At 34.4% G+C, this 10,218-nt stretch overlaps 1 long non-coding RNA gene across 2 annotated transcripts; it reads right to left on the bottom strand.

Moving 5' to 3' along the window:
• Window positions 1-2,718: 2,718 nt before the first annotated feature.
• LOC123751916 (uncharacterized) lies at window positions 2,719-9,733 on the bottom strand. 2 transcript variants are annotated; one of them, XR_011230441.1, is made up of 5 exons: window positions 9,527-9,733; window positions 9,328-9,415; window positions 7,638-7,766; window positions 6,978-7,088; window positions 2,719-3,837 (listed from the first exon to the last, which is right to left on the bottom strand). It is a non-coding gene; the product is annotated as an uncharacterized lncRNA (long non-coding RNA). The 2 variants fall into 2 exon arrangements; XR_011230442.1 differs by having other exon boundaries at window positions 6,978-7,080.
• Between the last annotated feature and the right edge of the window lie 485 nt (window positions 9,734-10,218).

Genomic DNA, 10,218 nt, shown 5'->3' with positions numbered 1-10,218 from the left:
TTGAAGAAGAATAATCTTCAATATTGAAGAATATCCTTCAATATTGAAGAATATTCTTCAATATTGAAGAAGAATAATCTTCAATATTGAAGAATATTCTTCAATATTGAAGAATATTCTTCAATATTGAAGAAGAATATTCTTCACTATTGAAGAATATTCTTCAATATTGAAGAATATTCTTCAATATTGAAGAATATTCTTCTTCAATATTGAAGAATAATCTTCAATATTGAAGGATATTCTTCAATATTGAAGGATATTCTTCAATATTGAAGGATATTCTTCAATATTGAAGAATATTCTTCAATATTGAAGAATATTCTTCAATAGTGAAGAATATTCTTCAATATTGAAGAATATTCTTCTTCAATATTGAAGAATATTCTTCTTCAATATTGAAGAATATTATTCTTCAATATTGAAGAAGAATAATCTTCAATATTGAAGATTATTCTTCTTCAATATTGAAGAATATCCTTCAATATTGAAGAATATTCTTCAATATTGAAGAATATTCTTCTATATTGAAGAATAAAGAATATTCTTCAATATTGAAGATTATTCTTCTTCAATATTGAAGAATATCCTTCAATATTGAAGAATATTCTTCAATATTGAAGAATATCCTTCAATATTGAAGAATATCCTTCAATATTGAAGAATATCCTTCAATATTGAAGAATATCCTTCAATATTGAAGATTATTCTTCAATATTGAAGAAGAATATTCTTCAATATTGAAGAATATTCTTCAATATTGAAGAATATTCTTCAATATTGAAGAATATTCTTCAATAGTGAAGAATATTCTTCAATAGTGAAGAATATTCTTCAATAGTGAAGAATATTCTTCTTCAATATTGAAGAAGAATAATCTTCAATATTGAAGAATATTCTTCAATATTGAAGATTATTCTTCTTCAATATTGAAGAATATTCTTCAATATTGAAGAATATTCTTCAATATTGAAGAAGAATATTCTTCAATATTGAAGAATATTCTTCAATATTGAAGAATATTCTTCAATATTGAAGAATATTCTTCAATATTGAAGAATATCCTTCAATATTGAAGAAGAATATTCTTCAATATTGAAGATTATTCTTCAATATTGAAGGATATTCTTCAATATTGAAGAAGAATAATCTTCAATATTGAAGGATATTCTTCAATATTGAAGAATATTCTTCAATATTGAAGAAGAATATTCTTCAATATTGAAGAATATTCTTCTTCAATATTGAAGAATATCCTTCAATATTGAAGAATATCCTTCAATATTGAAGATTATTCTTCTTCAATATTGAAGAATATCCTTCAATATTGAAGAATAATCTTCAATATTGAAGAATATTCTTCTTCAATATTGAAGGATATTCTTCAATATTGAAGAATATTCTTCAATATTGAAGAATATTCTTCAATATTGAAGAATATTCTTCAATATTGAAGAATATTCTTCAATATTGAAGAATAATCTTCAATATTGAAGAATAATCTTCAATATTGAAGAAGAATAATCTTCAATATTGAAGATTATTCTTCAATATTGAAGAAGATTATTCTTGAATATTGAAGAAGAATAATCTTCAATATTGAAGATTATTCTTCTTCAATATTGAAGAATAATCTTCAATATTGAACAATATTCTTCAATATTGAAGAATATTCTTCAATATTGAAGAATATTCTTCAATATTGAAGAATATTCTTCTTCAATATTGAAGAATATTCTTCTTCAATATTGAAGAATATTCTTCTTCAATATTGAAGAATATTCTTCTTCAATATTGAAGAATATTCTTCAATATTGAAGAAGAATAATCTTCAATATTGAAGATTATTCTTCTTCAATATTGAAGAATATCCTTCAATATTGAAGAATATTCTTCAATATTCAAGAATATTCTTCTATATTGAAGAATAAAGAATATTCTTCAATATTGATGATTATTCTTCTTCAATATTGAAGATGAAGAATAATCTTCAATATTGAAGAAGAATATTCTTCAATATTGAAGAATATTCTTCAATATTGAAGAATATTCTTCAATATTGAAGAATATTCTTCAATATTGAAGAATATTCTTCAATATTGAAGAATATTCTTCAATATTGAAGAATATTCTTCAATATTGAAGAAGAATAATCTTCAATATTGAATAATAATATTCAATATTGAAGATTATTCTTCAATATTACTATTCTTCATAACAAAATATTCATTATTATTCCTCTAAACTATATTTTTTATTTTATAAAATAATATTGTAATACTATTCATATCTATATTATCAATTTATTATTCATGTTTTTCACGACTATTCTTTAATATTCATCTATGGGTCAATATAATAATTATATTTGACAAATGGAATATTCTTTTTCGGAATACATATTCTCCGAAACGTCTTCAGTGATTGCTTTCAAATTTTCACACAACGTTCAATTTCAATCCAACCAGCTTTATATATAATATGTACGTGTCACTAAACAAAACAAAAGAGGTTGTTGAAAACAACCTTCAATTCAACTATGTTTATTGAGAAAAGATTAATTACATCTCAAACGGATACACTAGTTTAGGGTATTTCTACCCCTCTGCTTGCAGAACCTCAAGGGGGCACAAAAATTCACTTACTACAAATACACAATACAAAATTCCTGTTTAATATAGTAACCACACCATATAAATGTTACATCCTTGGGGCAAAATTCTTGTAACTCCCAGGTATACTCTATCATAATGATATATCACATCTAAATAATTTTAAGTGCTACACTACTTATTCATAACTATAGAAACTTTCAGTTCTTTCCAGTGTCAACTGATTTATGTATTAAACTTAACAAAATATTATTAACTTGTCTCAAATAACATGAACAAAAATTGAAGAGTACCTTAGGCTATTTATACCCATTACCGACGCACAAATTCACTGATTACAAATACAACAATCCCGTTTAACATTTCAGGTTAATATAGTACTATCTATGAGTATAATAGTGTGCATCCACCGCACTAAATTTTAACACATTAACGATCACACATAATATTCTCACTAATTTCTGCAACGATTCATAATAAAACTATCTTTGCCGTGTCCGTCACATTCCGGGAGATACGTGATTTTCTCACACAGACTCTCCCAACACACTCACTACTGTGCAAGTGACGATAAACCAAAAATGTTACAAACATCAAAGGTATTATTCATATATATGCTATTTCTCTATTCCCTTCGACTAACCTGTTTCAACAGTAGTCACTACACAACGTTGAAACCTAACACTACTAGAAACTTCATTTTCTGAGGTTCAAGCAAAACGTCCTCACATTGGGGACTTATTTATTTTATAATGCTAAATAATACATTATTTTAGTATATATTATACACAATTTTTTTTTATTAGTATATAATGATTAGCTATTTGATTCATTCAAAATATTTGCTCATTACATTTATTAATTATTGACTAGTGCATTACAAAGTATTAACGAACAATTATAATGATTATTCATTATAATTATAAAATACAAATCAATTACAATTAATAACATCTATAGATAGTACATGAAACTTGCATTATTTTAATTACACTAATTACAATTCATGCCAATATTTCTAAGCTATCTCCAGGCTTATCACATTGGCGGTGCTCCGCCCAAACCCGCGAGGGCCAGTGGCGCCGAACCCCCAAAGGGCAAACGCGGCGGCTGCCCGCTGTAACTACGAATGTGTCGACCTCATGGCCGCAGTAGTCTGCTCTCGCCCTCCATCCCTTTTCCTTGCTCATCAATGGTGTACCTCCTGCGCCTTCCGTACTCGGTTCTGCAATTAGTAAAGCAGTAAGGGTGGGCAGAAACGGCCATGCACCATCAACGTGACGGCCAACGTACCTACCACTTAAGGCTACTGCTGGAATTAGTTTCTAAGAGGAGAGGGACATTTCCCGAAGCGAACTGGCCAACAGTCATTAATGGATCAACCAAGGGTGATACCCTGTGGGAAAACTATGAAAATGAACACTGCCACAGGGGAAGAGAAAAAGATCTTCCAGGAAACTAGTCGGTAGCGAACTAAGGTAACTACCAACCTGAGCAGAACTTTAGCGGGAAAAGCCAAGACAAGTAAAAAAACGTTTGGGGGGGGGGGGGGGAAGGCACTTACCGTATCTGGGACAAGGGCAGAACTTAATCCAGGGGGAGGCATCTAGCAATCATTCATTTCAAACTATTAAAATACAATAATATAAAACAAACATTAACTATTTATATGACCACTATGTACATAATATCAATTCAATATATACATCAAACCATATTCCAAATATAAGAAACAGGTTTTAAGGCGCAACTGCAACATGCTTGCGTCCACAGTGACACGAACACACATTATAAAGATGCTAACCGAGTCCGTTACAGTGATCTCCATTGCATGTTACCCTCCGAAAGCATGTTACATCTGAATACTTATCCTAAGAAAATGCCTTAAGACGCGTATATGACTTTAGTCTCAGTGTGAATGAGCATCTGCGAGCAACACTACCCAAAGAAATTAAACATCTGCCCATCTGAGGCAGTGAAATCGACACCAGGAACGCTAGGGATCCCTAATTGGAAAACGTCTGCATAAACCAGCGGCCTGGAAGGCCGCATATTTATATTACCAATATGAATATAATACCCTATTAACATCGCCGGCTTAACTCAACTCATCACAGGAAGAACATTGGCTCGAGACCAGCCCATGAACGCAGTCAGCTAACACGGCAGTGGCTATCACAACTTTCCTGGCTACATTGGGCAGACAAAAACGTCTGCATAAACCAGCGGCCTCGCAACCACCAGTATCTTCCGCCCTACACCCAGCAGACAACACGTCGGATAACCAGCGGCCTGGGAGGCCACACATGTCTGGATAAAACACCAGCCGGGACGCTGCACATTCTTTCCCCCTACAACGCCCACACAAAACGACTGGAAATGTTTACTGGTAAACGAAACTGGTACTGCCTACCTGTCAGTACTTGTTTTCTTGACTTTGTAATTAAGTTAATAAGTATGTGTAAAACGGTAATTAAATGACATGCACTGAAGCAATGCATAACTAACAATACATTGCTGACGGAACTAATCATAATATGAGTCCAAGATAAACTTAAAAGGGACAGCCATGAGGCCCGAAGACAGCGTCTAGCACATCCTAGCTCACTAACTTATGCTTCACCTTTCAGTTAAGTAAACAAACAAATGTAAAACCAGCAAAGATACATGCAGCTTGACACTCCATACAATTAATAAATTAAGGAAATTTCTGGAAAATAACAGTCCATGGAAAATTTAAGCTAGGGACCGCAGGCCTGTGACACAGCAGCTACCGTAACCTACCTGACTTTACCTATTAACTTAAAAACGATAAGCATAATGATAAACATAACTGTAAACCAGTAATAAATAAACACATGCAGCAACACGCTGCATAATTGGCGGGAATAGTTACCTGATGTAACTACACGTAAATGCAGGGCCAGTAATCTTAAACCAAGAGGCAATGGGGGTGGGGGGGGGCCCGTACTCCGCGCCTATCACAGCCTAGCTGCGTTACTTTATAACTTAGTGGTTTCGCAATTGTTATTGTTTGCCATTAACAGTAAATCGCGTGACCCCCATAAATTCCAATATTAAATTTTGCTAATTTAATGGTACACAATATTGTGTACCATTTCGTAAAGTCAAAGGCATGAGCCTTGTAACTCAGGAACTAGCACAACCTAGGTTACTTATTTATTAACACAAAACAGTTTTAAGAAGTTAATAAAACATGCACGGGGGCAATGTATAAATTTTAATAATAACTTGAAGAGAGAAACAATTCCTAGTTGCAAGCCCAACGAAGGTAACAAAGAAACTTGGACCCGTGATGCGGGTCAAAGATCAATTGAGGCATAACACATTGTAACTGGAAGACAATAATATACAATTTTATATAGCCAGCGTTTACAGTATGGTAAGTCATTTACAGTCAATGATCTAACACTAGTTTCACGTCTGCTTTACATTTATATCTATTAAAAATTTTTCTTCATTTCGGTAACGTTTCCCATATATTACAAGCTTATTACTTTGCTAGATTGGCAAATACAATCACATTTATATATACAAACACGTACATTGCGGTTGTTAGAATACATAGCATGGTATTTACACTTGTAACGCCATTACTATGCGCACCCTTTCGGCCAGGTCCTTAATCTAAGATAATTTTAAGTAGCTAAATTCTAGCGGAATTAATACAATGATTGATACATTGCAACAAACACCAAACAACCACAGATTAGTAGGTACAGGTATATTAAACCACATTGCTATATTAAAGCTCAAATTGCATTGACAGCTTGATTGGTAATTTATACTAACATTAATAGGCACCATACAGCAAATGGAAAGCCCATAAGACAGCAATGATCACAAGGGTAACGTTTTTGCCATTGGGTACATGATTACAATATTGGGTACCACTAGATACAATGCAATTTTAAACCAACACTGTAGAAAACTATGAAGATGCAATTACGTACCTTTTACTTTCAATATTAGCTACTTATCGTAAACATATTCTTCCTAATTAGGTACCTATTGCTGTAATCTCCTAAGACAAATATTAGGAATTTAGGTAATTCTAGTTTAAATATTTACTTATTAATCCATACAACTATCTATTCCTTTATGATTCAACAATTCCCCAACATTATTTCTATACATGAACTATATATTTATTTCCCCTTGACCAAACCCCATATTTACTCCCCTCTGTAAGGACACGCCTTCTAGGCGACTCCTATTTCTCGATTATATATATATACTGCACATTAATAATTCCAAACCCACTGGATATCTAATAACCCTCACATTACATCCTCGACGATTCTGCACTATAAACATTTACAACAATATTTAATTCTTTCGTACCTTGTATGGAAGAGAAAAACTTGATCCTTCACCAGCTCGAGGTTGTGTCCCTAGAGTAACTACACACGATGGTATCCACGTCTACGGTACTCAAGCGTCTCACCTGCGAAACTATATTGTATTCAGGATTCGCAACATTCATATACGATCAACATTCATTATCACCATTTATATCTCAAATACACGGCCATGCACTCTTCCAAAAGCAACACAGCTTGGGAAGGTTTGGGGGGGGGGGGGGTGCCTCATGGGCCACTTTTGAAATGAGACATGAAACAAAGCCCCAGTCCACCTTCCAGACACTGTTGGGGGGGGGGGGGGGGTGTGATCAACTAAGCTTAATCTCTTATCTGGGACCTGCGAGTGTGTGAGCTCTTCTTCATGTGTAGTATTTCACCATCTATAGATGAATACCGCCTAGCATTCATATATATACACACCAAACCTTACACGTTATCTTCACTTCCAGCCATTTTCTTTTATTATAATAAAAGCTGTTCCGTCTAGTAAGGCTGCGGCTCATGACGTCTAATGGTCAAAGTACACCACATGATTAATTCACGAATGATATTAGATTTAGTACTACTTGGGATTTCGGTGTTATGCACTAAGTTACTAAATTCTTGGAGGAATGTGTTGAAATGAACATATCACACTCACCTGTAGGTAACAGCCTCTTCCATTACTCTGCAGTGTGGCGTTGGTTGCCCTCCATCCATGATGCTTTCTTCACAAATACATACTTCACCATTGCTGTTTCCCCAAGCCCGCACCTCTCCACACGCTCATCTGCATGAAATATAATGCGTAATATGCATCCATTTAACCTTAATACGAAATGTTAAGGGCTACAACCATCTATTTATGAATACTCTAGTCCAAACTCCTTACACAATTTTCTCTTCCCTACCATTTCATTTGCTCTAGTATAATGGTATAATTAAACCTCTAACAATTTGTATATTACAATCTGATATGTCTATCAACGTCTAACTCACTTTAAATGAGGGAAAACTATAATACATACCAAAACATGTCTTGCACCTCTGACGAGTGCTATTTTTCTTTACAATACCATCAAAGCGCAGCCATGACAATACCCTTCCCCACACTCAAAACACCATCTCGGGTGTTTACCTACAATCCGAACCTAAACACGAAATTTACAATTATTCGGGTTTCGTGATCGCGCATAATCATCCACCCTTCCCCCAATCACCGTCTCTGTTACAGTTCTGGCTAGACAACATTAACTGCCCAATAATTACCTACCAGTAGTAATTGGGGTAACTATATCACCACAGATTGCCTGATAATGTTCAAGGGAAATGAGACATCATATCTTCCTACTACACAATTCTCAATTAACACTACAAAATCAACTCCACACCACATACTTCCTGCTACACAATGATAACCAACAGCTCGTGCACCAATAACTGAAGCTCAACCTTAAGTTACAAAAGTGACTTACTGACATGTTTTATTTCACTTTTGCCTACACTACCACTGGTGGAGCGCACCCTATCCCGCTCACTACACAATTACACCAATATCAACAAAACCACCACCTACACTCACGTCTACCGTCGCCAGCCACCTACAGTAAACAAGAAATACTGTCACGAGGCTCACATCTGGAGTTGAAATTAATCAACCATTGGTCGCAAGTCAACCGGAACCTTATCACCTACATATAAAAAATAAAGCTGAACAATATGATTTCTATGAGATCTTTGTCCTACGAAGGAGGTCGCGCTTATTTCATGCTCTATATTTAACATTATAAACAATTTCACTTAATAATGGTAGTAACATTTGAATAGTAACATTAAACATTTACTTATCACCTATCTACGTCAAACGACTCTAGGTAAATTTAACTGTCGACTTCCTTCGACGAGGACAGGAAGGCTACGCATTGTCAACGGTTCCCCCCTCATACGTAAAATTATGTACCCACTGTAACCCTAACACTTTACAGTGTGGGGGGGGGGGGGGGGGGGGGACAACACTTTAATGTTGGATAACACTACACGATAGCGACAGCGGCCAAAGCCTATCGACCGACTTATTCACTACTCTTAATCAGCAAAGTTACCCGAAGCAACACCACCATCCTCCTTCCACACTCAATTTCTATACTATTTTAACAACTTTTTACACCACTTATTATTTAACGTAACTCATAGCTTTTCATATTTAAAACAAAACTGATGGGGGTCCTGATAGGGCTGTAGTAATGACTGGTCAAACGTCAATTGCCCAAACTAGGCTCCAAATTAGGCTAATCCTAATACAATATTACTATGCCTAACTATTTACCTTGTGCCGGATAGCCCCATCATACCTTGGTAACTCAAGTAGCACAACTGCAACATCTGCCACCACCTTCTGCTCGCCACGGTATGACTCCAATCATCGGTCCTTCAAGACTCCTGGGGAAAAAATACATTACAATGTTACAAATCAATACAGTACGTAAACATTTATAAATATATTTTAGTACTGATTATGAGTCAGGACTACAAATATCGCAGTATATATACCCCACAACAGGGGGTATATACGCCAGCTAAAAAATAATAGAGATTTTTGCCCCTATGTGCGTTTGGACGGTGTACAGAGTGACAGTGTAACCTAGGGGTCTGTCAGCCCTAGCGACCCCAAAGGGTAACGGGGTACCAGCTCAGAGTAACAACACGCCCTAACACTAACTTGTACACCTCTACTCGGCTAATTCTAGGGGCAAAATAACGTTCCGTTGCGCCTCAATGAGCAGGTCGACTCAATAGCCAATCACGTTTCTAATTTCAGTTGACGTCACATTGTCGCAAGCTGTACTGTCATTGGTCGGCTCGACGTAATTGGACACCTTAGTAGTTAATGAGATTTATCTTTTGACACTGAAATATATCAACTCAAATGTATACTCAAAGTATGAGAAACATACATGTACCAATTGGATGAAATATTATTAATTTTGATACAATTTTCCTACTTAAAATTATCTGTTAGATTAAGGACCTGCCCGAAACGCTGCGCGTACTAGTGGCTTTACAAGAGTGTAATTACTGTACTATGCTATGTATTCTCACAAACCCAATGTACCTTCTTGTATATAAATAAATATATAAATAAATATATAAATCAATAAATAAATTAATTTACTGTTTTACATTACACTCACAAATTATGATTTTCGAATACTTATTATTAAATAAGTATTATTATAATTATT

The sequence above is a fragment of the Procambarus clarkii genome, chromosome 35 (genome assembly GCF_040958095.1).
Source record: "Procambarus clarkii isolate CNS0578487 chromosome 35, FALCON_Pclarkii_2.0, whole genome shotgun sequence".
NCBI lineage: Eukaryota > Metazoa > Arthropoda > Malacostraca > Decapoda > Cambaridae > Procambarus > Procambarus clarkii.
The sequence above is the reverse complement of the archived record's forward strand: the minus strand, read 5'-3'. Positions and strand labels throughout refer to the sequence as shown.